Here is a 23,109-nt window from a genome sequence, read left to right on the forward strand (position 1 = left end):
TATCATAACTTCGCAGATGAGGGTGCTTGGGTGAGATTAGTGCTAGGACGGGTGACTTCCTGCGAAGTCCTTATATGTCACCCATTTTCTTGGGAAGTCCTCGTGTTGCACCCATTTTTTTACTGATGATTCTTTCGATGTTACGCGTGACTTGAATTATGGTCCGCAGGTTTATTCGCAAATGTGAGTCACAGCACCGTGGCATTTTACTTGATATTTGAACGAGAACGGGAGGTGCAGTGCGCACACACAAGGAAACAAATGATGGAAGGGGGGAGGGAAGGAGAAGGAGTGTATGTATTTTCAGCACGAAATGAAAAAGTTGCGATCATACTAGCACAAATGCACCAGATCCCATCAGAACTTCGTAGTTATGTGTGCTTTGGTGAAAGTAGTTCAAGGATGGGTTACCTCCTGGGAAGTTCTCGTGTTGCACCTATTATTTTTTTCATATGGGTCGTTCGACGTTATGCGCGACTGGATTTATGGTCCGCTGGTTTATACGCAAATATGAGTCAAGACGTAGGGGCATTTTAATTGATATAAGAAAGAGAACGAGAGGTGCAGTGCGCACGCACAAGGAAACAAATGATGGGAGGGGGGAGGGAAGGAGAAGTAATGTATGTATTTTCAGCACGAAATGAAAAAAGTGTGATCATACCAGCACAAATGCACCGGATCCCATCAGAACTTCGTAGTTATGTGTGCTTTGGCGAAAGTAGTTCAATGATGGGTTACCTCCTGGGAAGTTCTCGTGTTGCACCTATTACTTTTTTCATATGGGCCGTTCGATGCTACGCGCGACTGGATCTATGGTCCGCTGGTTTATACGCAAATATGAGTCAAGACGCAGGGGCATTTTAATTGATATAAGAAAGAGAACGGGAGGTGCAGTGCACACGCACAAGGAAACAAATGATGGGAGGGGGGGAGGGAAGGAGAAGAAGTGTATGTAATTTCAGCACGAAATGAAAAAGGTGCGATCATACCAGCACAAATGCACCGGATCCCATCAGAACTTCGTAGTTATGTGTGCTTTGGCAAAAGTAGTTCAAGGATGGGTTACCTCTTGGGATGTTCTCGTGTTGCACATATTTGTTTTTCATATTTGTCGTTCGACGTTACGCGCAACTGGATTTATAGTCCGCTGATTTATACGCAAATGTGAGTCAAGACGCAGGGGCATTTAAATTGATATAAGAACGAGAAGGAGAGGTGAAGTGTGAACGCACCAGGAAACAAATGACGGGAGGGGGGAGAAAGGAGAAGGAATGTATGTATTTGCACCGCAAAATTAAACAGTTGCGATCATACAAGCACTAATGCACCACATCCCATCAGAACTCCGTAGTTATGTGTGCTTGGGCGAGAGTAGTACTCGGATGGGTGATCTCCTGGGAAGTCCTCGTGTTGCACCCATTTTTTTTCGGATGAGTCGTTCGAAGTTACGCGCGAATGGAATTATGAACCGCTGGTTCATTCGCAAAGGTGAGTCACGGTGCCGGGGCATTTTACCTGATAATAGAACGAGAAGGAGAGATGCAGAGTGCACGCAAAAGGAAACTAATGACGGGAGGGGGGATGGAAGGAGAAAGAGTGTATGTATTTGCAGTGCAGAATGAAACACGAGCGATCATACCAGCACTAATGCAACGGATTCTATAAGAACTCCGCAAGTTAAGGGTGCTTGGGCGAGAGTAGTACTAGAATGGGTGACCTCCTATGAAGTCTTTTTAATTCACTCATTTTCTTGGGAAGTCCTCGTGTTGCACCCATTTTTTTGCAAATGATTCTTTCGACATTACACGCGACTTGAATTATGGTCCGTAGGTTTATTCGCAAATGTGAGTCACGACGCCGTGACATTTTACTTGATATTAGAACGAGAACGGGAGGTGCAGTGCGCATGCACAAGGAAACAAATGCGGGAGGGGAAAGAAAGGAGAAGGACTGTATGTAATTGCAGCGCGAAATTAAACAGGTGCGATCATACCAGCACTAATGCACCGGATCCAATCAGAACTCCGCAGTTAAGTATGCTTGGGCGAGAGTAGTACTCGGATGGGTGACCTCCTGGAAAGTCCTCGTGTTGCTCCTATTTTTTTTTGGATGAGTCGTTCGACGTTATGCACGAATGGAATTGTGAACCACTGGTTCATTCGCAAAGGTAAGTCACGGTGCCGGGACATTTTAGTTGATATTAGAACGAGAAGGAGAGATGAAGAGTGCACGCACAACGAAACAAATGACGGGAGGGGAGATGGAAGGAGAAAGAGTGCATGTATTTGCAGCGAAGAATGAAACATGAGCGATCATACCAGAACTAATGCAAAGGATTCTATCAGAACTCCGTAAATTAAGGGTGCTTGGGCGAGAGTAGTACTAGGATGGGTTACCTCTTGGGAAGTTCTCGTGTTGCACCAATTTTTTTTTTCAGATGGGTCGTTCGACGTTACGCGGGACTAGAACAATGGTCCACTGTTTTATACGCAAATGTGAGTCAAGACGCAGGGGCATTTTAATTGATATTAGAACGAGAAGGAGAGGGGAAGTGTGAATGCACTAGGAAACAAATGACGGGAGGGGAAAGAAATGAGAATGAGTGTATGTATTTGCAGTGCAAAATGAAACAGGTGCGATCATACCAGCACTATTCCACCGGATCCGATAAGAACTGCGCAGTTAAGTGTGCTTGGGTGAGGGTATTACTTGGATGTGTGACCTCCTGGGAAGTCCTCGTGTTGTACTCATTTTTTTTCGGATGGGTCATTCGACGTTACGCGCGAATGGAATTATGAACCGCTGGTTCATTCGCAAAGGTGAGTTACGGTGCCGGAGCATTTTATTTGATATTAAAACGAGAATGAGAGATGCAGAGTGGACGCACAAGGAAACAAATGATGGGAGGGGGGATGGAATGAGAAAGAGTGTATGTATTTACAGTGTAGAATGAAACATGAGCGATCATACAAGAACTAATGCAACGGATTCTATCAGAACTCCGCATGTTAAGGGTGCTTTGGCAAGAGTAGTACTATGTTGGGTGACCTCCTGCGAAGTCCTTATATTTCACCCAATTTCTTGGGATGTTCTGGTGTTGCACCAATTTTTTTGCAGATGATTCTATCGACGTTACGCACGACTTGAATTATGGTCCGCAGGTTTATTCGCAAATGTGAGGCACGGTACCGTGGCATTTTACTTGATATTTGAACGAGAACGGGAGGTGCAGTGCGCATGCACTAGGAAACAAATGACGAGAGGGGGAAGAGAGGAGAATGAGTGTATGTATTTGCAGCGCAAAATTAAACATGTGCGATCATACCATCACTAACGCAGCGGATCCCATAAGAATTCCACAGTTAAGTGTGCTTGGGCGAGAGTAGGTACTCGGCTGGGTGACAACCTGGGAAGTCCTCGTGTCGCACCAATTTTTTTTCAGACAGGTCGTTCGAAGTTACGCGGTACTGGAACTATGGTCTGCTGGTTTATACGCAAATGTGAGTCAAGAAGTAGGGGCATTTTAATCGATATTATAACGAGAATGAGAGGTGCAGTGTGAACGCACAAGAAAACAAATGATGGGAGGGGGAGGGAAGGAGAATGAGTGTATGTATTTTCTGCACGAAATGAAACATACGCGATCATACCAGCACAAATGCACCGGATCCCTTCAGAACTCCACAGTTAAGTGTGCTATGGCGAAAGTAGTACAAGGATGGGTTACCTCCTGGGAAGTTCTCGTGTTGCACCCATTTTTTTTTTCAGATGGGTTGTTCGACGTTACGCGCAACTGGAACTATGGTCTGCTGGTTTATACGCAAATGTGAGTCAAGACACAGGGGCATTTTAATTGATTTAGAACGAAAAGTAGAGGTGAAGTGTGAACGCACCAGGAAACAAATGACGGGAGGGGGAAGAAAGGAGAAGGAGAACATGTATTTGCACCGCGAAATTAAACAGGTGCGATCATACCAGCACAAATGCACCGGATCCCATCAGAACTCCGCAGTTAAGTGTGCTTGGGCGAGAGTAGTACTCGGATTGGTGACCTCTTGGGAAGTTCTCGTGTTGCACCCATTTTTTTTCGGATGGGTCGTTCGACGTTACGCACGAATAGAATTATGAACAGCTGGTTCATTCGAAAAGGTGAGTCACGATGCCGGGGCATTTTACTCTATATTAGAATGAGAATGAGAGATGCAGAGTGAACGCACAAGGAAACAAATGACGGGACGGGGGATGAATGGAGAAAGAGTGTATGTATTTGCAGCACAGAATGAAACATGAGCGATCATACCAGCACTAATGCAACGTATTCTATCAGAACTTCGCAAGTTAAGGGTTCTTGGGTGAGAGTAGTACTAGGATGGGTGCTCTGCTGCGAAGTCCTTATATTTTACCCATTTTCACGAGAAGTCCTAGTGTTGCACCCATTTTTTTTCTGATGATTCTTTCAACGTTACGCGCCACTTGAATAATGGTCCGCAGGTTTATTCGCAAATGTGAGTCACGGCGCCGTGGCATTTTTATTTATATTTGAACGAGAACGGAGGTGCAGTGCGCACGCACAAGGAAACAAATGACGGGAGGGGGAAGAAAGTAGAAGGAGTGTATGTATTTGCAGCGTAAAATTAAACAGGTTCGATCATACCAGCACTAATGCACCGGATCCCATCAGAACTCCGCAGTTAAGTGTGCTTGGGCGAGAGTAGTACTCGGATGGGCGACAACCTGGGAAGTCCTCGTGTCGCACTAATTTTTTTTCGGACGGGTTGTTCGACGTTACGCGCGACTGGAACTATGGTCCGCTGGTTTATACGCAAATGTGAGTCAAGAAGCAGAGGTATTTTAATCAATATTAGAACGAGAAGGAGAGGTGGAGTGTGAACGCACAAGGAAACAAATGATGGGAGGGGGGAGGGAAGGAGAAGGAGTGTATGTACTTTCAGAATGAAATGAAACAGGTGCGATCATACCAGTACAAATGCACTGGATCCCATCAGAACTCCGCAGTTAAGTGTGCTTGAGCGAGAGTAGTACTTGGATCGGAGACAACCTGGGAAGTCCTCGTGTCGCACTATTTTTTTTTCGGACGGGTCATTCGACGTTATGCACGACTGGAACTATGGTCCACTGGTTTATACGCAAATGTGAGTCAAAAAGCAGGGGTATTTTAATCAATATTAGAACAAGAAGGAGAGGTGCAGTGTGAACGCACAAGGAAACAAATGATGGGAGGGGGGAGGGAAGAAGAAGGAGTGTATGTATTTTCAAAACGAAATGAAACAGGTGCAATCATACCAGCACAAATGCACCGGATCCCATCAGAACTCCGCAGTTAAGTGTGCTTTGGCGAAAGTGGTACAAGGATGGGTTACTTCCTGGGAAGTTCTCGTGTTACACCCATTTTTATTTTCAGATGGGTCGTTCGATGTTACGCGCGACTGGAACAATGGTCCGTTGGTTTATACGCAAATGTGAGTTAAGGTATTTTAATTGATATTAGAACGAGAATGAGAGGTTTAGTGTGAACACACCAGGAAACAAATGATGGGAGGGGGATGGAAGGAGAAAGAGTGTATGTATTTGCAGCACAGAATGAAACATGAGTGACAATACCAACACCAATGCAACGGATTCTATCAGAACTCCACAAGTTAAGGGTGCTTGGGCGAGAGTAGTTCTAGGATGGGTCAACTCCTTCGAAGTCCTTATATTTCACCCATTTTCTTGGGAAGTTCTCGTGTTGCACCCATTTTTTTGCAGATGATTCTTTCGACGTTACGCGCGACTTGAATTATGGTCCGCAGGTTTATTCGCAAATGTGAGTCACGGCGCCGTGGCATTTTACTTGATATTTGAACGAGAACGGGAGGTGCAGTGCGCACGCACCAAACAGATGGCGGGAGGGGGAAGAAAGGAGAAGGAGTGTATGTATTTGCAGCACGAAATTAAACAAGTGCGATCATACCAGCATTAATGCACCAGATCCCATCAGAACTCCGCAGTTAAGTGTGCCTGGACGAGACTAGTACTCGGATAGGTGACCTCCTAGGACGTCCTCGTGTCGCACAAATTTTTTTTCAGACAGGTCGTTTGACGTTACGCTCGACTGGAATTATGGTTCGCTGGTTTATATGCAAATGTGTGTCAAGAAACAGGGGCATTTTAATCGATATTAGAACGAGAAGGAGAGGTGCAGTATGAACGCACAAGGAAACAAATGATGGGAGGGGGGAGGGAAGGAGAATGAGTGTATGTATTTTCAGCACGAAATGAAACAGGTGCGATTATGCCAACAGAAATGCACCGGATCCCATCAGAACTCCGCAGTTAAGTGTGCTTGGCGAAAGTAGTACAAGGATGAGTTACCTCTTGGGAAGTTCTCGTGTTGCACCAGTTTTTTTTTGGATGGGTCGTTCGACGTTACGCACGAATGGAATTATGAACCGCATGTTAATTCGCAAAGGTGAGTCACGGTGCCGGGGCATTTTACTTGATATTAGAACGAAAAGGAGAGATGCAAAGTGCAGGCACAAGGAAACAAATGACGGGATGGGGGATGGAAGGAGAAAGAGTGTATGAATTTGTAGCGCAGAATGAAACATTAGCGATCATACCAGCACTAATGCAACGGATTCTATCAAAACTCCGCAAGCTAAGGGTGCTTAAGCGAGAGTAGTACTAGGATGGGTGACCTCCTTCGAGGTCTTTATATTTCACCCATTTTCTTGAAAGTCCTCGTGTTGCACCCATTTTTTTGTAGATGGTCTGCAGGTTTATTCGCGAATGTGAGTCACGGCGCCGTGGCATTTTAATTGATCTTTGAACGAGACCGGGAGGTGCAGTGCGCACGCACAAGGAAACAAATGACGAGAGGGGGAAGAAAGTAGAAGAAGTGTATGTATTTGCAGCGCGAAATTAAACAGGTTCGATCATACCAGCACTAATGCACCGGATTCCATCAGAACTCCGCAGTTAAGTGTGCTTGTGCGAGAGTAGTACTCGGATGGGTGACAACCTGGGAAGTCCTCGTGTCGCACTAATTTTTTTTCGAACGGGTCGTTCGACGTTTCGCGCGACTGGAACTATGGTCCGCTGGTTTATACGCAAATATGAGTCAAGAAGCAAGGGCATTTTAATCGATATTAGAACGAGAAGGAGAGGTGCAGTGTGAACGCACAAGGAAACAAATGATGGGAGGGGGGAGGGAAGGAGGAATGTATGTATTTTCAGCACGAAATGAAACAGGTGCGATCATACCAGTACAATTGCACCGGATCCCATCAGAACTCCGCAGTTTTGTGTGCTTGGGCGAGAGTAATACTCGGATGGGTCGTTCGACGTTACGCGAGAATGGAATTATGAACCGCTGGTTCATTCGAAAAGGTGAGTCACGGTGCCGTGGCATTTTACTTGATATTAGAACGAGAAGGAGAGATGCAAAGTGGACGCACAAGGAAACAAATGACGGGAGGGGGGGATGGAAGGAGAAACAGTGTATGTATTTGAAGCGCATAATGAAACATGAGTGATCATACCAGCACTAATGCAATGTATTCTATCAGAACTCCGCAAGTTATGGGTGCTTTGGCGTGAGTAGTACTAGGATGGGTGACCTCCTGCGAAGTCCTTATATTTCACCCATTTTCTTGTGAAAGTCCTCGTGTTGCACCCTTTTTTCTGCAGATGATTCTTTCAACGTTACGCACGACTTGAATAATGGTCCGAAGATTTATTCGCAAATGTGAGTCACGGCACTGTGGCATTTTACTTGATATTTGAACGAGAACGGGAGGTGCAGTGCGCACGCACGAGGAAACAAATAACTGGAGGAGGAAGAAAGGAGAAGGAGTTTATGTATTTGCTGCGCGAAATTAATCAGGTGCGATCATACCAGCACTAATGCACCTGTTCCATCATAACACCGCAGTTAAGTGTTCTTGGGCGAGAGTAGTACTCGGATGTGTGACCTCCTGGGAAGTCCTCGTGTTGCACAAATTTTTTTTTGGATGGGTCGTTTGACGTTACACGCTAATGGAATTATGAACCTCTTGTTCATTCGAAAAGGTGAGTCACGGTGCCAGGGCATTTTAGTTGATATTAGAACGAGAAGAAGAGATGCAGAGTGCACGCACAAGGAAATAAATGACGGGAGGGGGGATGGAAGGAGAAAGAGTGTTTGTATTTGCAGCGCAGAATGAAACATGAGCGATCATACCAACACTAATGCAACGGATTTAATCAAAACTCTGCAAGTTAAGGGTGCTTGGGCGAGAGTAGTACTAGGATGGGTGACCTCCTGCGAAGTCCTTATATTTCACCCATTTCCTTGGGAAGTCCTCGTGTTGCACCCATTTTTTTGCAGATGATTCGTTCGACATTACCGCGACTCGAATTATGGTCCGCAGGTTTATTCGCAAATGTGAGTCACGGCGCCGTGGCATTTTACTTTAAATTTTAACGAGAACGGGAGGTGCAGTGCGCACGCACAAGGAAACAAATGACGGGAGGGGGAAGAAAGGAGAAGGAGTGAATGTATTTGCAGCGCGAAATGAAACAGGTGCGATCATACCAGCACTAATGCACCGGATTACATCAGAACTCTGCAGTTAAGTGTGCTTGGGCGAGAGTAGTTCTCGGATGGGTGACTTCTTGGGAAGTCCTTGTGTCGCACCAATTTTTTTTCAGACATATCGTTCGACGTTACGCGCGACTGGAACTCGGGTCCGCTTAATTATACGCAAATGTGAGTCAAGAATCAGGGGCATTTTAATCGATAATAGTTAGAGAAGGAGAGTTGCAGTGTGAACGCACAAGGAAACAAATCAAGGGAGGGGGAAGGGAAGGAGAAGGAGTGTATATATTTTTAGCACGAAATGAGACAGGTGCGATCATACCAGCACAAATGCACCGGATGCCTTCAGAACTCCGCAGTTAAGTGTGCTTTGGCGAAAGTAGTATAAGGATGGGTTACCTCCTCGGAAGTTCACGTGTTGCACCCATTTTTTTTTCAGATGTGTCGTTCGATGTTACGCGCGACTGGAACTATGGTCCGCTGGTTTATACGCAAATGTAAGTCAAGACACATGGGCATTTTAATTGATATTAGAATGAGAGGGAGAGGTGAATTGTGAACGCACCAGGAAACAAATGACGGGAGGGGGAAGAAAGGAGAAGTAGGTGCGGTCATACCAGCACTAATGCACCGGATCCCATCAGAACTCCGCAGTTCAGTGTGCTTGGGCAAGAGTAGTACTCGGATGGCTGTCCTGTTGGGAAGTCCTCATGTTGCATCCATTTTTTTTCAGATGGGTCGTTCGACGTTACGCGCTAATGGAATTATGAACTGCTGATTCATTCGCAAATGTAAGCCACGGTGCCGGGGCATTTTACTTTATATTAGAACGAGAAGGAGAGATGTAGAGTGCACGTACAAGGAAATAAATTACGGGAGGGGGGATGGAAGGAGAAAGAGTGTATGTATTTGCAGTGCAGAATGAAAGATGAGCAATCATACCAGCACTAATACAACGGATTCTATCAGAACTCTGCAAGTTAAGGGTGCTTGGTCGAGAGTAGTACTAGGATGGGTGACCTCCTGCGAAGTCCTTATATTTCACCCATTTTCTTGGGAAGTCCTCGTGTTGCACCCTTTTTTTTTGCAGATAATTCTTTCGATGTGACGCGTAACTTGAATTATGGTCCGCAGGTTTATTCGCAAATGTGAGTCACGGCGCCGGGATATTTTACTTGATATTTGAACGAGAACGGGAGGTGCAGCACGCATGCACAAGGAAATAAATGACGGGAGGGGGAAGAAAGGAGAATGAGTGTATGTATTTGCAACGCAAAATTAAAAAGGTGCGATCATACCAGCACTATTGCACTTGATCCCATCAGAACTCCGCAGTTAAGTGTGCTTGGGCGAGAGTAATACTAGGATGGGTGACCTCCTAGGAAGTCCTCGTGTTGCACCAATTTTGTTTTCGGATGGGTCGTTCGACATTACGCGTGAATGGAATTATGATTCGGTGGTTCATTCGCAAAGGTGAGTCACGGTGCCGGGTAATTTTACTTGATATTAGAACGAGAAGGAGAGATGCAGAGTGCACGCACAAGGAAACAAATGACGTGAGGGGGGATGGAAGGAGAAAGAGTGTATGTATTTGCAGCGCAGAATAAAACATGAGCGATCATACCAGCACTAATGCAACGGATTCTATCAGAACTCCGCAAGTTAAGGGTGCTTGGTCGAGAGTAGTACTAGGATGGGTGACCTCCTGCGAAGTCCTTATATTTCACCCATTTTCTTGGGAAGTCCTCGTTTTGCACCTTTTTTTTTGCAGATGATTCTTTCAACGTGACGCGCGACTTGAATTATGGTCCGCAGGTTTATTCGCAAATGTGAGTCACGGCACCGCGACATTTTACTTGATATTTGAACGAGAACGGGAGGTGCAGTGCGCACGCACAAGGAAACAAATGATGGGAGCGGGAAGAAAGGAGAATGAGTGTATGTATTTGCAGCGCAAAATTAAAAAGGTGCGATCATACCAGCACTATTGCACTGGATCCCATCAGAACTCCGCAGTTAAGTGTGCTTGGGCGACAATAATACTAGGATGGGTGACCTCCTAGGGAGTCCTCGTGTTGCACCAATTTTGTTTTCGGATGGGTCGTTCGACTTTACGCGTGAATAGAATTATGATTCGCTGGTTCATTCGCAAATGTGAGTCACGGTGCCGGGTAATTTTACTTGTTATTAGAACGAGAATGAGAGATGCAGAGTGCACACACAAGGAAACAAATGACGTGAGAGGGGATGGAAGGAGAAAGAGTGTATGTAGTTGCAGTGCAGAATGAAACATGAGCGATCATACCAACACTAATGCAACGGATTCTATAAGAACTCCGCAGGTAAGGGTGCTTGGGCGAGAGTAGTACTAGGTTGGGTTACCTCCTGCGAAGTCCTTGTATTTCACCCATTTTCTTGGGAAGTCCTCGTGTTGCACCTATTTTTTTGCAGATGATTCTTTCGACGTTACTCACGATTTAAATTATGGTCCGCAGGTTTATTCGCAAATGTGAGTCACGATGCCGTGAAATTTTACTTGATATTAGAAAGAGAGGTGCAGGGCGCACGCACAAGGAAACAAATGACAGGAGAGGGAAGAAAGGAGGAGTGTACATATTTGCAGCGCGAAATTAAACAGTTGCAATCATACTAGCACTAATGCACCGGATCCCATCATATCTCTGCAGTTAAGTGTGCTTTGGCAAAAGTAGTACAAGGATGGGTTACCTCCTGGGAAGTTCTCGTGTTGCACCCATTTTTTTTTTTCAGATGGGTTGTTCGACGTTACGCGCGATTGGAACTATGGTCGGCTGGTTTATACGCAAATGTGTGTCAAGACGCAGGGGCATTTTAATTGATATTAAAACGACAGTGAGAGGTGAAGTGTGAACGCACCAGGAAAGAAATGACTGGAGGGGGAAGAAAGGAGGAGTGTATGTATTTGCAGTGCGAAATTAAGCAGTTGCGATCATACTAGCACTAATGCACCGGATCCCATCAGAACTTCAAGTTAAGTGTGCTTTGGCGAGAGTAATACTAGGATGGGTGACCTCCTGGGAAGTCCTCGTGTCGCACTAATTTTTTTTCAAACGGGTCGTTCGACGTTACGCGCGACTGGAACTATGGTCCGCTGGTTTATACATAAATATGAGTCAAGAAGTAGAGGCATTTAAATCGATATTAGAACGAGAAAGAGAGGTGCAGTGTGAAGGCCCAAGGAAACAAATGATGGGAGGGGGGAGGGAAGGAGAAGGAGTGTATGTATTTTCAGCATGAAATGAAACAGGTGCGATCATACCCGCACAAATGCACCGGATCCCATTAGTACTCCGCAGTAAAGTGTGTTTTGGCGAAAGTAGTACAAGGATGGGTTACCTCCTGGGAAGTTCTCGTGTTGCACCAATTTTTTTTTTTCAGATGGGTCGTTCGACGTTACGCGCGATTGGAACTTTGGTCTGCTGGTTTATACGCAAATGTGAGTCAGGACGCAGGGGCATTTTAATTGATATTAGAACGAGAAAGAGAGGTGAAGTGTGAACGCACCAGGAAACAAATGACGGGAGGATGAAGAAATGAGAAGGAGAGTATGTATTTGCAGCGCAAAAATAAACAGGTGCGTTCATACCAGCACTAATGCACCGGATCTGAACTCCGTAGTGAAGTGTGCTTGGGCGAGCGTAGAACTTGGATGGGTGACCTCCTGGGAAGTACTCGTGTTGCACCCATTTTTTTTCGGATGGGTCGTTCGATGTTACGCGCGAATAGAATTATGAACCGCTGGTTCATTCGCAAAGGTGATTCACGGTGCCGGGGCATTTTACTTGATATTAGAACGAGAAGGAGAGGTGCAGAGTGCACGCACAAGGAAACAAATGACGGGAAGGGAGATTGAAGGAGAAAGAGTGTATGTATTTGTAGCGCAGAATGAAACATGAGCGATCATACCAGCACTAATGCAACGGATCCCATCAGAATTCTGCAGTTAAGTGTGCTTTGGCGAAAGTAGTACAAGGATGGGTTACCTCCTGGGAAGTTCTCGTGTGCACCCATTTTTTTTTTTCAGATGGGTCGTTCGACAATACGCGCGTTAGGAACAGTGGTCCGCAGGTTTATACGCAAATGTGAGTCAAGAAGCAGGGGCATTTTAATCAATTTTGGAACGAGAAGGAGAGGTGCAGTGTGAACCCACAAGGAAACAAATAATGGGAGGGGGGAGGGAAGGAGGAGTGTATGTATTTTCAGCACGAAATTAAACAGGTGCGATCATACCAGCACAAATGCACCGGATCCCATCAGAACACCGCAGTTAAGTGTGCTTTGGCGAAAGTAGTACATGGATGGGTTACCTCCTGGGAAGTTCTTGTGTTGCACCCATTTTTCTTTCAGATGGGTCGTTCGACGTTACGCGCGATTGGAATTATGGTCCGCTGGTTTATACGCAAATGTGAGTCAAGAGGCAGGGACATTTTAATTGATATTAGAACGAGAAGGAGAGGTGAAGTGTGAACGCACCAGGATACAAATGACGGGAGGGGGAAGAAAGGAGAAGGAGTGTATGTATTTGCAGCGCGAAGTGAAACAGGTGCGATCATACCAGCACTAATGCACCGGATCCCATTAGAACTTTGCAGTTAAGTGTGCTTGGGCGATAGTAGTACTTGGATGGGTGACCTCCTGAGAAGTTCTCGTGTTGCACCCATTTTTTTTCGGATGGGTCGTTCAACGTTACGCGCGAATGGAATTATGAACTGCAGGTTCATTCGCAAAGGGGAGTCACGGTGCCGGGGCATTTTACTTGATATTAGAACGAGAAAGAGAAATGCAGAGTGCACGCACAAGGAAACAAATTACGGGAGGGGGGATGGAAAGAGAAAGAGTGTATGTATTTGTAGAGCAGAATGAAACATGAGCAATCATACAAGCACTAATGCAACGGATTCTATCAGAACTCCGCAGTTAAGGGTGCTTGGGCGAGAGTAGTACTAGGATGGGTGACCTCCTGTGAAGTCCTTATATTTCACCCATTTTCTTGGGAAGTCCTCGTGTTGCACCAATTTTTTTGCAGATGATTCTTTTGACGTTACGCGCTACTTGAATTATGGTCCGCAGGTTTATTCACAAATATGAGTTATGGTGCCGTTGCATTTTACTTGATATTAGAACGAGAACGAGAGGTGCAGTGCGCACGCAAAAGGAAACAAATGAGAGGAGGGGGAAGAAAAGAGAAGGAGTGTATGTATTTGCAGCGTGAAATTAAACAGGTGCGATCATACCAGCACTAATACACTGGATCCCATATGAACTCCGTAGTGAAGTGTGCTTGGGCAAGAGTAGTACTCAGATGGGTGACCTCCTCGGAAGTCCTCGTGTCGCACTAATTTTGTTTCAGACGGGTCGTTCGACGTTACGAGCAACTGGAGTTATGGTCCGTTGGTTTATACGCAAATGTGAGTCAAGAAGCAGGGGCATTTTAATTGATATTAGAACGAGAAGGAGAGGTGAAGTGTGAACGCACTAGGAAAGAAATGACGGTAGGGGGAAGAAAGGAGAAGGAGTGTATGTATTTGCAGCGCGAAATGAAACAGGTGCGATCATACTAGCACTAATGCACCGGATCCCATCAGAACTCCGCAGTCAAGTGTGCTTGGGCGAGAGCAGTACTCGGATGGGTGACCTCCTGGGAATTCCTCGTGTTGCACCCATTTTTTTTCGGATGGGTCGTTCGACGTTACGCGCGAATGGAATTATGAACCGCTGGTTTATTCGCAAAGGTGAGTCACGGTGCTTGGACATTTTACTTGATATTAGAACGAGAAGGACAGATGCAGAATGCACGCACAAGGAAACAAATGACGTGAGGGGGGATGGAAGGAGAAAGAGTGTATGTATTTGCAGCGCAGAATGAAACATGAGCGATCATTCCAGAACTAATGCAACGGATTCTAACAGAACTCCGCGGTTAAGAGTGCTTGGGCGAGAGTAGTACTAGGATGGGTGACCTCCTACGAAGTCCTTATATTTCACCCATTTTCTTGGGAAGCCCTCGTGTTGCACCCATTTTTTTGCAGATGATTCGTTCGACGTTACGCGCGACTTGAATTATGGTCCGCAGGTTTATTCGCAAATGTGAGTCACGGCGCCATGGCATTTTACTTTATATTTGAACGAGAATAGGAGGTGCAGTGCGCACGTACAAGGAAACAAATGACGGGAGGGGGAAGAAAGGAGAAGGAGTGAATGTATTTGCAGCGCCAAGGTGCGATCATACCAGCACTAATGCACCGGATTACATCAGAACTCTGCAGTTAAGTGTGCTTGGGCGAGAGTAGTTCTCGGATGGGTGACCTCTTGGGAAGTCCTCGTGTCGCACGAATCTTTTTTCAGACGGGTCGTTCGACGTTACGCGCGACTGGAACTCGGGTCCGCTTATTTATACGCAAATGTGAGTCAAGAATCAGGGGCATTTTAATCGATATTAGAACGAGAAGGAGAGTTGCAGTGTGAACGCACAAGGAAACAAATCATAGGAGCGGGAAGGGAAGGAGAAGGAGTGTATATATTTTCAGCACGAAATGAGACAGGTGCGATCATACCAGCACAAATGCACCGGATGCCTTCAGAACTCCGCAGTTAAGTGTGCTTTGGCGAAAGTAGTATAAGGATGGGTTACCTTCTCGGAAGTTCTCGTGTTGCACCCATTTTTTTTTCAGATGTGTCGTTCGATGTTACGCGCGACTGGAATTATGGTCTGCTGGTTTATACGCAAATGTGAGTCAAGACACAGGGGCATTTTAATTGATATTAGAACGAAAGGGAGAGGTGAAGTGTGAACGCACCAGGAAACAAATGACGGGAGGGGGAAGAAAGGAGAAGGAGTGTATGTATTTGCAGCGCGAAATGAAGTAGGTTTGGTCATACCAGCACTAATGCACCGGATCCCATCAGAACTCCGCAGTTTAGTGTGCTTGGGCAAGAGTAGTACTCGGATGGCTGTCCTGTTGGGAAGTCCTCGTGTTGCATCCATTTTTTTTCGGATGGGTAGTTCGACGTTACGCGCTAATGGAATTATGAACCGCTGATTCATTCGCAAATGTAAGTCACAGTGCCGGGGCATTTTACTTGATATTAGAACGAGAAGGAGAGATGCAGAGTGCACGCACAAGGAAATAAATGACGGGAGGGGGGATGGAAGGAGAAAGAGTGTATATATTTGCAGTGCAGAATGAAACATGAGCAATCATACCAGCACTAATGCAACGGATTCTATCAGAACTCCGCAAGTTAAGGGTGTTTGGTCGAGAGTAGTACTAGGATGGGTGACCTTCTGCGAAGTCCTTATATTTCACCCATTTTCTTGGGAAGTCCTCGTGTCGCACCCTTTTTTTTGCAGATGATTCTTTCGACGTGACGCACAACTTGAATTATGGTCTGCAGGTTTATTCGCAAATATGAGTCACGGCGCTGCGATATTTTACTTGATAATAGAACGAGAACGGGAGGTGCAGTGCGCACGCACAAGAAAACAAATGACGGAAGGGGGAAGAAAGGAGAAGGAGTGTATGTATTTGCAGCGCAAAATTAAACAAGTGCGATCATACCAGCACTAATGCACCGGATCCCATCAGAACTCCGCAGTTAAGTTTACTTGGGCGAGAGTAGTACTCGGATGGGTGACCTCCTGGGAAGTCCTCGTGTCGCACCAATTTTTTTTCAGACGGGTCGTTCGACGTTACGCGCAACTGGAGTTATAGTCCGCTTGTTTATACGCAAATGTGAGTCAAGAAGTAGGGACATTTTAATTGATATTAGAACGAGAAGGAGAGGTGAAGTGTGAACGCACTAGGAAAGAAATGACGGTAGGGGGAAGAAAGGAGAAGGAGTGTATGTATTTACAGCGTGAAATGAAACAGGTGCGATCATACTAGCACTAATGAACCGGATCGCATTAGAACTCCGCAGTCAAGTGTGTTTGGGCGAGAGTAGTACTCGGATGGGTGACCTCCTGGGAATTCCTTGTGTTGCACCCATTTTTTTTTCGGATGGGTCGTTCGACGTTACGCGCGAATGGAATTATGAACCGCTGGTCCATTCGCAAAGGTGAGTCACGGTTCTGGGGCATTTTACTTGATATTAGAACGAGAATGAGAGATTCAGAGTGCACGCACAAGGAAACAAATGACGGGAGGAGGGATGGAAGGAGAAAGAGTGTATGTATTTGCAGCGCCGAATGAAACATGAGCGATCATACCAGTACTAATGCAACGGGTTCTAGCAGAACTCCGCGGTTAAGGGTGCTTGGGCGAGAGTAGTACTGGGATGGGTGACCTCCTGCGAAGTCCTTATATTTCACCCATTTTCTTGGAAAGTCCTCGTGTTACACCCATTTTTTTACAGATGATTCTTTCGACGTTACGCGCGACTTGAATTATGGTCCGCAGGTTTATTCGTAAATGTGAGTCACGACGCCGTGACATTTTACTTGATATTAGAATGAGAACGGGAGGTCCAGTGAGCACGCACAAGGAAACAAATGACGGGAGGGGGAAGAAAGGAGAAGGAGTGTATGTATTTGCAACGCGAAATTGAACAGGTGCGATCATACCAGCACTAATGCACCGGATCCCATCAGAACTCCACAATTAAGTGTGCTTTGGCGAGACTAGTACTCAGATGGGTGACCTCCTGGGAAGTTCACGTGTCGTACTAATTGTTTTTCAGACGGGTCGTTCGATATTACGCGCGACTGAAACTATGGTCCGTTGGTTTATACGCAAATGTGAGTCAAAAAGCAGGGGCATTTTAATCGATATTAGAATGAGAAGAAGAGGTGTAGTGTGAACGCACAAAGAAACAAATGACGGGAGGGGGGAGGGAAGGAGAAGGAGTGTATGTATTTTTAGCACGAAATGAAACAGATGCGATCATACCAGCACAAATGCACCGGATCCCATCAGAACTCGGCAGTTAAGTGTGCTTTGGCGAAAGTAGTACAAGGATGGGTTACCTCCTGGGTAGTTCTCGTGTTGCACCCATTTTGTTTTTCAAATGGGCCGTTCGACGTTACGCGCGACTTGAATTATGGTCCTCTAGTTTATACGCAAATGTGAGTCAAGACGCAGGGACATTTTAATTGATATTAGAACGAGAATGAGAGGTGAAGTGTGAACTCACCAGGAAACAAATGACGGGAGGGGGGAGAAATGAGAAGGAGTGCATGTATTTGCAGCACGAAATGAAACAGGTGCGATCATATCAGCACTAATGCACCGGATCTAAACTCCGCAGTTAAGTGTGCTTGGGCGAGAGTAGTACTCGGATGGGTGACCCCCTGGGAAGTCCTCGTGTTGCAACTATTTCTTTTTTCAAATGGGTCGTTCGACATTACGCGCGACTGGAACTATGGTCCGCTAGTTTATACGCAATTGTGAGTCAAGACGCAGTGGTATTTTAATTGATATTAGAACGAGAAGGAGAGGTGAAGTCTAAACGTACTAGGAAACAAATGATGGGAGGGGGAAGAAAGGAGAAGGAGTGTATGTATTTGCACTGCGCAATTAAACAGATGCGATCATACCAGCACTAATTCACTGGATCCCATCAGAACTCCGCAGTTAAGTGTGCTTGGGCGATAGTAGTACTCAGATGGGTGACCTCCTTGGAAGTCCTCGTGTTGCACCCATTATTTTTCGGATGTGTCGTTTGACGTTACGCGCGAATGGAATTATGAACCGCTGGTTTATTCCCAACGGTGAGTCACGGTGCCGGGACATTTTACTTGATATTAGAACGAGAATGAGAGATGCAGAGTGCACGCAGAACGAAAAAAATGACGGGAGGGGGGATGGAAGGAGAAAGAGTGTATGTATTTGCAGCGCAGAATGAAACATGAGCGATCATACCAGCACTAATGCAACGGATTCTATCAGAACTCTGCAAGTTAAGTGTGCTTGGGCGAGAGTAGTACCAGGATGGGTGACCTCCTGCGAAGTCCTTATATTTCACCTATTTTCTTGGGAAGTCCTCGTGTTGCACCTATTTTTTTACAGATGATTCTTTCAACGTTACGCGCGACTTGAATTATGGTCCGCAGGTTTATTCGTAAATGTGAGTCACGGCATTGTGGCATTTTACTTGATATTTGAACCAGAACGGGAGGTGCAGTGCGCACGAATAAGGAAACAAATGAAGGGAGGGGGAAGAAAGGAGAAGGAGTGTATGTTTTTGCAGCGCGAAATTGAATAGGTGCGATCATACCAGCAGTAATGCACCGGATCTAATCAGAACTCCGCAGTTAAGTGTGCTTGTGCGAGAGTAGTACTCGGATGGGTGACCTCTTGGGAAGTTCTCGTGTTGCACCAATTTTGTTTTCGGATGGGTCGTTCTACGTTACTCGCGACAGGAGCTATGGTCCGCTGGTTTATACGCAAATATGAGTCAAAAAGCAGGGGCATTTTAATTGATATTAGAACGAGAAAGAGAGGTGCAGTGTGAACGCACAAGGAAACAAATGATGGGGGGGAGGGAAGGAGGAGTGCATGTATTTTCAGCACAAAATGAAACAGGTGCGATCATACCAGCACAAATGCACCGGATCCCAACAGTACTTCGCAGTTAAGTGTGTTTGGCGAAAGTAGTACAAGGATGGGTTACCTTTTGGGAAGTTCTCGTGTTGCACCCATTTTTTTTTTCAGATGGGTCGTTCGACTTTACGCGCTACTGGAACTATGGTCTGCTGGTTTATAAGCAAATGTGAGTCAAGACGCAGGGGCATTTTAATTGATATTAGAACGAGAAGGAGAGGTGAAATGTGAACGCACCACGAAATAAAAGACGGGAGGGGAAAGAAATGAGAAGGAGTGTATGTATTTGCAGCGCGAAATGAAACAGGTTCGATCATACCAGCACTAATGCACCGGATCCAATCAGAACTCCGCAGTCAAGTGTGCTTGGGTGAGAGTAGTACTCGGATGGGTGACCTCATTGGAAGTCCTCGTGTTGCACCCATTTTTTCCGGATGGGTCGTTCGACTTTACGCGCGAATAGAATTATGAACCGCTGGTGCATTCGCAAAAGTGAGTCACGGTGTCGGGGCATTTTACTTGATATTAGAACGAGAAAGAGAGATGTAGAGTGCACGCACAACGAAACAAATGACGGTAGGGGGATGAAAGGAGAAAAAGTGTATGTATTTGCAGCGCAGAATGAAACATAAGCGATCATACAAGCACTAATGCAACGGATTCTATCAGAACTCCGCAAGTTAAGGGTGCTTGGGCGATAGTAGTACTAGGATGGGTGACCTCTTGCGAAGTCCATATATTTCGCACATTTTCTTGGGAAGTCCTCGTGTTGCACCTATTGTTTTGCAGATGATTCTTTCGACGTTACGCGCGACTTTAATTATGGTCCCCAGGTTTATTCATAAATGTGAGTCACGGCACCGTGGCATTTTACTTGATATTTGAACTAGAACAAGAGGTACAGTGCGCACGCACAAGAAAACAAATGACAGGAGGGGGAAGAAAGGAGGAGTGTATGTATTCGCAGCGCCAAATGAAACAGGTGCGATCATACCAGCACTAATGCACCGGATCTGAACTCCACAGTTAAGTGTGTTTGGGCGAAAGTAGTACTCGGATGGTTGACCTCCTGGGAAGTCCTCGTGTTGCACCCATTTTTTTTCAGATGGGTCGTTCGACGTTACACGCGAATGGAATTATGAACCGCTGGTTCATTCGCAAAGGTGAGTCACGGTGCCGAGTTATTTTAGTTGATATTAGAACGAGAAGGATTGATGCAGAGTGCACGCACAAGGAAACAATTGACGGGAGGGGGGATGGAAGGAGAAAGAGTGTATGTATTTGCAGCGCAGAATGAAACATGAGCGATCATACCAGCACTAATGCAACGGATTCTATCAGAACTCCGTAAGTTAAGGGTGCTTGGGCGAGAGTAGTACTAGGATGGGTGACCTCCTGCGAAGTCCTTATATTTCACCCTATTTCTTGGGAAGTTCTCGTGTTGCACCCATTTTTTTGCAGATGATTCTTTCGACATTACGTGCGACTTGAATTATGGTCCGCAGGTTTATCCGCAAATGTGAGTCACGGCGCCGTGGCATTTTACTTGATATTAGAACGAGAACGGGAGGTGCAGTGTGCAGGCACAATGAAATAAATGACGGGAGGGGGAAGAAAGGAGAATGAGTATATGTATTTGCAGCACGAAATTAAACAGGTGCGATCATACCAGCACTAATGCACTGGATCCCATCAGAACTCCGTAGTTAAGTGTGCTTGGGCGAGACTAGTACTCGGATGGGTGACCTCCTAGGAAGTCCTCGTGTCGCACCAATTTTTTTTAGACGGGTGTTTCTACGTTACGCGCGACTTGAGTTATGGTCTGCTGGTTTATACGCAAATATGAGTCAAGAAGTTGGGGCATTTTAATCGATATTAGAAGGAGAAGGAGAGGTGCAGTGTGAATGCACAAGGAAACAAATGATGGGAGGGGGGAGGGAAGGAGAAGAAGTGTATGTATTTTCAGCACGAAATGAAATAGGTGCGATAATACCAGCATAAATGCACCGGATCCCATCAGAACTCTGCAGTTAAGTGTGCTTTGGAGAAAGTAGTACAAGGATGGGTTACCTCCTGGGAAGTTCTCGTGTTGCACCCATTTCTTTTTTCAGATGGGTCGTTCGACGTTACACGCGACTGGAAATATGGTCCACTGGTTTATACAAAAATGTGAGTCAAGACGCAGGGGCATTTTAATTGATATTAGAATGAGAAGGAGAGGTGAAGTGTGAACGTACCAGGAAAGAAATGACGGGAGGGGGAAGAAAGGAGAAGGAGTGTATGTATTTGCAGCGCGAAATGAAACAGGTGCGATCATACCAACACTAATACACCGGATCCCATCAGAACTCCGCAGTTAAGATTGCTTGGGCGAGAGTAGTACTTGGATGGGTGACCTCCTGGGAAGTTTTCGTGTTGCACCCATTTTTTTGGGATGGGTTGTTCAACGTTATGCGCGAATGGAATTATGAACCGCTGGTTCATTCGCAAAGGTGAGACACGGTGCCGGGGCATTTTACTTAGTATTAGAACGAGAAGGAGAGATGTAGAGTGCACGCACAAGGCAAAAAATGACGGGAGGGGGGATGGAAGGAGAAAGAGTGTATGCATTTGCAGCGCAGAATGAAACATGAGCCATCAAACCCGTACTAATGCAACGGATTCTTTCAGAACTTCGCAAGTTAAGGGTGTTTGGGCGAGAATAGTACTAGGATGGGTGACCTCCAGCGAAGTCCTTATATTTCACCCATTTTCTTGTGAAGTCCTCGTGTCGCACCCATTTTTTTGCAGATGATTCTTTTGATGTTACGCACGACTTGAATTATGGTCCGCAGGTTTATTCGCAAAAGTGAGTGACGGCGCCGTGGCATTTTACTTGATATTTGAACGAGAACGGGAGGTGCAGTGCGCACGCACAAGAAAACAAATGACGGAAGGGGGAAGAAAGGAGGAGTGTATGTATTTGCAGAGCAAAATTAAACAAGTGCGATCATACCAGCACTAATGCACCGGATCGCATCAAAACTCCGCAGTTAAGTTTACTTGGGCGAGAGTAGTACTCGGATGGGTGACCTCCTGGGAAGTCCTCGTGTCGCACCAATTTATTTTCAGACAGGTCATTCGACGTTACGCGCGACTGGAGTTACGGTCCGCTTGTTTATACGCAAATGTGAGTCAAGAAGCAAGGGCATTTTAATCGATATTAGAACGAGAAGGAGAGGTGCAATGTGAACGCACAAGGAAACAAATGATGGGAGGGGGGAGGGAAGGAGAATGAGTGTATGCATTTTCAGTTCTAAATGAAACAGGTGCGATCATACCAGCACAAATGCATCGGATCCCATCAGAACTTCGCAGTTAAGTGTGCTTTGGTTAAAGTAGTACAAGGATGGGTTACCTCCTGGGAAGTTATCGTGTTGCACCCATTTTTTTTTTCAGATAGGTCGTTCGACGTTACGCGCAACTGGAAGTATAGTCCGCTGGTTTATATGCAAATGTGAGAAAAGACGCAGGGGCATTTTAATTGATATTAGAACGAGAATGAGAGGTGAAGTGTGAACGCACCAGGAAATAAATGACGGGAGAGGGAAGAAATGAGAAGGAGTGTATGTATTTGCAGCGCAAAATGAAACAAATGCGATCATACCAGCATTAATACACCGGATCCCATCACAACTCCGCAGTTAAGTGCGCTTGGGCGAGAGTAGTACTCGAATGGGTGACCTCCTGGGAAGTCCTCGTGTCGCACCAATTTTTTTCAGACGGGTGGTTCGACGTTACGCGCGACTAGAATAACGATCCACTAGTTTATACGCAAATGTGAGTCAAGAAGCAGGGGCATTTTAATCCATATTAGAACGAGAAGGAGAGGTGCAGTGTGAACCCACAAGGAAACAAATAATGGGAGGGGGGAGGGAAGGAGAAGGAGTGTATGTATTTTCAGCACGA

At 45.8% G+C, this 23,109-nt stretch overlaps 3 non-coding genes and 41 pseudogenes across 3 annotated transcripts; all 44 read left to right on the top strand.

Moving 5' to 3' along the window:
* Positions 1–320: 320 nt before the first annotated feature.
* Positions 321–439, top strand: LOC148255656 (5S ribosomal RNA; annotated as a pseudogene).
* A 208-nt stretch (positions 440–647) lies between these two features.
* LOC148255657 (5S ribosomal RNA) lies at positions 648–766 on the top strand (annotated as a pseudogene).
* Positions 767–1,300: 534 nt separating this feature from the next.
* LOC148255658 (5S ribosomal RNA) lies at positions 1,301–1,419 on the top strand (annotated as a pseudogene).
* Positions 1,420–1,979: 560 nt separating this feature from the next.
* Positions 1,980–2,098, top strand: LOC148255659 (5S ribosomal RNA; annotated as a pseudogene).
* Positions 2,099–3,636: 1,538 nt separating this feature from the next.
* Positions 3,637–3,755, top strand: LOC148255660 (5S ribosomal RNA; annotated as a pseudogene).
* A 206-nt stretch (positions 3,756–3,961) lies between these two features.
* On the top strand, positions 3,962–4,080 carry LOC148255661 (5S ribosomal RNA). The gene has a single exon (XR_015821161.1). It is a non-coding gene; the product is annotated as a 5S ribosomal RNA (ribosomal RNA).
* A 560-nt stretch (positions 4,081–4,640) lies between these two features.
* Positions 4,641–4,759, top strand: LOC148255662 (5S ribosomal RNA; annotated as a pseudogene).
* A 206-nt stretch (positions 4,760–4,965) lies between these two features.
* LOC148255663 (5S ribosomal RNA) lies at positions 4,966–5,084 on the top strand (annotated as a pseudogene).
* A 206-nt stretch (positions 5,085–5,290) lies between these two features.
* LOC148255664 (5S ribosomal RNA) lies at positions 5,291–5,409 on the top strand (annotated as a pseudogene).
* Positions 5,410–5,960: 551 nt separating this feature from the next.
* On the top strand, positions 5,961–6,079 carry LOC148255665 (5S ribosomal RNA; annotated as a pseudogene).
* A 206-nt stretch (positions 6,080–6,285) lies between these two features.
* LOC148255666 (5S ribosomal RNA) lies at positions 6,286–6,403 on the top strand (annotated as a pseudogene).
* Positions 6,404–6,930: 527 nt separating this feature from the next.
* LOC148255667 (5S ribosomal RNA) lies at positions 6,931–7,049 on the top strand (annotated as a pseudogene).
* Positions 7,050–8,564: 1,515 nt separating this feature from the next.
* On the top strand, positions 8,565–8,683 carry LOC148255668 (5S ribosomal RNA; annotated as a pseudogene).
* Positions 8,684–8,889: 206 nt separating this feature from the next.
* Positions 8,890–9,008, top strand: LOC148255669 (5S ribosomal RNA; annotated as a pseudogene).
* Positions 9,009–9,184: 176 nt separating this feature from the next.
* Positions 9,185–9,303, top strand: LOC148255670 (5S ribosomal RNA; annotated as a pseudogene).
* A 562-nt stretch (positions 9,304–9,865) lies between these two features.
* LOC148255671 (5S ribosomal RNA) lies at positions 9,866–9,984 on the top strand (annotated as a pseudogene).
* A 562-nt stretch (positions 9,985–10,546) lies between these two features.
* On the top strand, positions 10,547–10,665 carry LOC148255672 (5S ribosomal RNA; annotated as a pseudogene).
* A 552-nt stretch (positions 10,666–11,217) lies between these two features.
* LOC148255673 (5S ribosomal RNA) lies at positions 11,218–11,336 on the top strand (annotated as a pseudogene).
* Positions 11,337–11,541: 205 nt separating this feature from the next.
* Positions 11,542–11,659, top strand: LOC148255674 (5S ribosomal RNA; annotated as a pseudogene).
* Positions 11,660–11,865: 206 nt separating this feature from the next.
* On the top strand, positions 11,866–11,984 carry LOC148255675 (5S ribosomal RNA; annotated as a pseudogene).
* A 208-nt stretch (positions 11,985–12,192) lies between these two features.
* LOC148255676 (5S ribosomal RNA) lies at positions 12,193–12,306 on the top strand (annotated as a pseudogene).
* A 530-nt stretch (positions 12,307–12,836) lies between these two features.
* Positions 12,837–12,955, top strand: LOC148255677 (5S ribosomal RNA; annotated as a pseudogene).
* A 206-nt stretch (positions 12,956–13,161) lies between these two features.
* Positions 13,162–13,280, top strand: LOC148255678 (5S ribosomal RNA; annotated as a pseudogene).
* A 560-nt stretch (positions 13,281–13,840) lies between these two features.
* Positions 13,841–13,959, top strand: LOC148255679 (5S ribosomal RNA; annotated as a pseudogene).
* Positions 13,960–14,164: 205 nt separating this feature from the next.
* Positions 14,165–14,283, top strand: LOC148255680 (5S ribosomal RNA). The gene has a single exon (XR_015820637.1). It is a non-coding gene; the product is annotated as a 5S ribosomal RNA (ribosomal RNA).
* Positions 14,284–14,835: 552 nt separating this feature from the next.
* LOC148255681 (5S ribosomal RNA) lies at positions 14,836–14,954 on the top strand (annotated as a pseudogene).
* Positions 14,955–15,160: 206 nt separating this feature from the next.
* LOC148255682 (5S ribosomal RNA) lies at positions 15,161–15,279 on the top strand (annotated as a pseudogene).
* Positions 15,280–15,485: 206 nt separating this feature from the next.
* LOC148255683 (5S ribosomal RNA) lies at positions 15,486–15,604 on the top strand (annotated as a pseudogene).
* A 561-nt stretch (positions 15,605–16,165) lies between these two features.
* On the top strand, positions 16,166–16,284 carry LOC148255684 (5S ribosomal RNA; annotated as a pseudogene).
* A 205-nt stretch (positions 16,285–16,489) lies between these two features.
* On the top strand, positions 16,490–16,608 carry LOC148255685 (5S ribosomal RNA; annotated as a pseudogene).
* A 561-nt stretch (positions 16,609–17,169) lies between these two features.
* Positions 17,170–17,288, top strand: LOC148255686 (5S ribosomal RNA; annotated as a pseudogene).
* Positions 17,289–17,494: 206 nt separating this feature from the next.
* On the top strand, positions 17,495–17,613 carry LOC148255687 (5S ribosomal RNA; annotated as a pseudogene).
* A 207-nt stretch (positions 17,614–17,820) lies between these two features.
* Positions 17,821–17,934, top strand: LOC148255688 (5S ribosomal RNA; annotated as a pseudogene).
* A 207-nt stretch (positions 17,935–18,141) lies between these two features.
* LOC148255689 (5S ribosomal RNA) lies at positions 18,142–18,260 on the top strand (annotated as a pseudogene).
* A 561-nt stretch (positions 18,261–18,821) lies between these two features.
* LOC148255690 (5S ribosomal RNA) lies at positions 18,822–18,940 on the top strand (annotated as a pseudogene).
* Positions 18,941–19,141: 201 nt separating this feature from the next.
* On the top strand, positions 19,142–19,259 carry LOC148255691 (5S ribosomal RNA; annotated as a pseudogene).
* Positions 19,260–19,466: 207 nt separating this feature from the next.
* LOC148255692 (5S ribosomal RNA) lies at positions 19,467–19,585 on the top strand (annotated as a pseudogene).
* A 556-nt stretch (positions 19,586–20,141) lies between these two features.
* Positions 20,142–20,255, top strand: LOC148255693 (5S ribosomal RNA; annotated as a pseudogene).
* A 561-nt stretch (positions 20,256–20,816) lies between these two features.
* On the top strand, positions 20,817–20,935 carry LOC148255694 (5S ribosomal RNA; annotated as a pseudogene).
* A 205-nt stretch (positions 20,936–21,140) lies between these two features.
* On the top strand, positions 21,141–21,259 carry LOC148255695 (5S ribosomal RNA; annotated as a pseudogene).
* Positions 21,260–21,466: 207 nt separating this feature from the next.
* Positions 21,467–21,585, top strand: LOC148255696 (5S ribosomal RNA). The gene has a single exon (XR_015820471.1). It is a non-coding gene; the product is annotated as a 5S ribosomal RNA (ribosomal RNA).
* Positions 21,586–22,142: 557 nt separating this feature from the next.
* LOC148255697 (5S ribosomal RNA) lies at positions 22,143–22,261 on the top strand (annotated as a pseudogene).
* Positions 22,262–22,467: 206 nt separating this feature from the next.
* LOC148255698 (5S ribosomal RNA) lies at positions 22,468–22,586 on the top strand (annotated as a pseudogene).
* A 207-nt stretch (positions 22,587–22,793) lies between these two features.
* On the top strand, positions 22,794–22,912 carry LOC148255699 (5S ribosomal RNA; annotated as a pseudogene).
* Positions 22,913–23,109: the final 197 nt, after the last annotated feature.

The sequence above is a fragment of the Carica papaya genome, chromosome 5, assembly GCF_054855325.1.
Source record: "Carica papaya isolate Zhongbai chromosome 5, ASM5485532v1, whole genome shotgun sequence".
NCBI classification, from domain to species: domain Eukaryota; kingdom Viridiplantae; phylum Streptophyta; class Magnoliopsida; order Brassicales; family Caricaceae; genus Carica; species Carica papaya.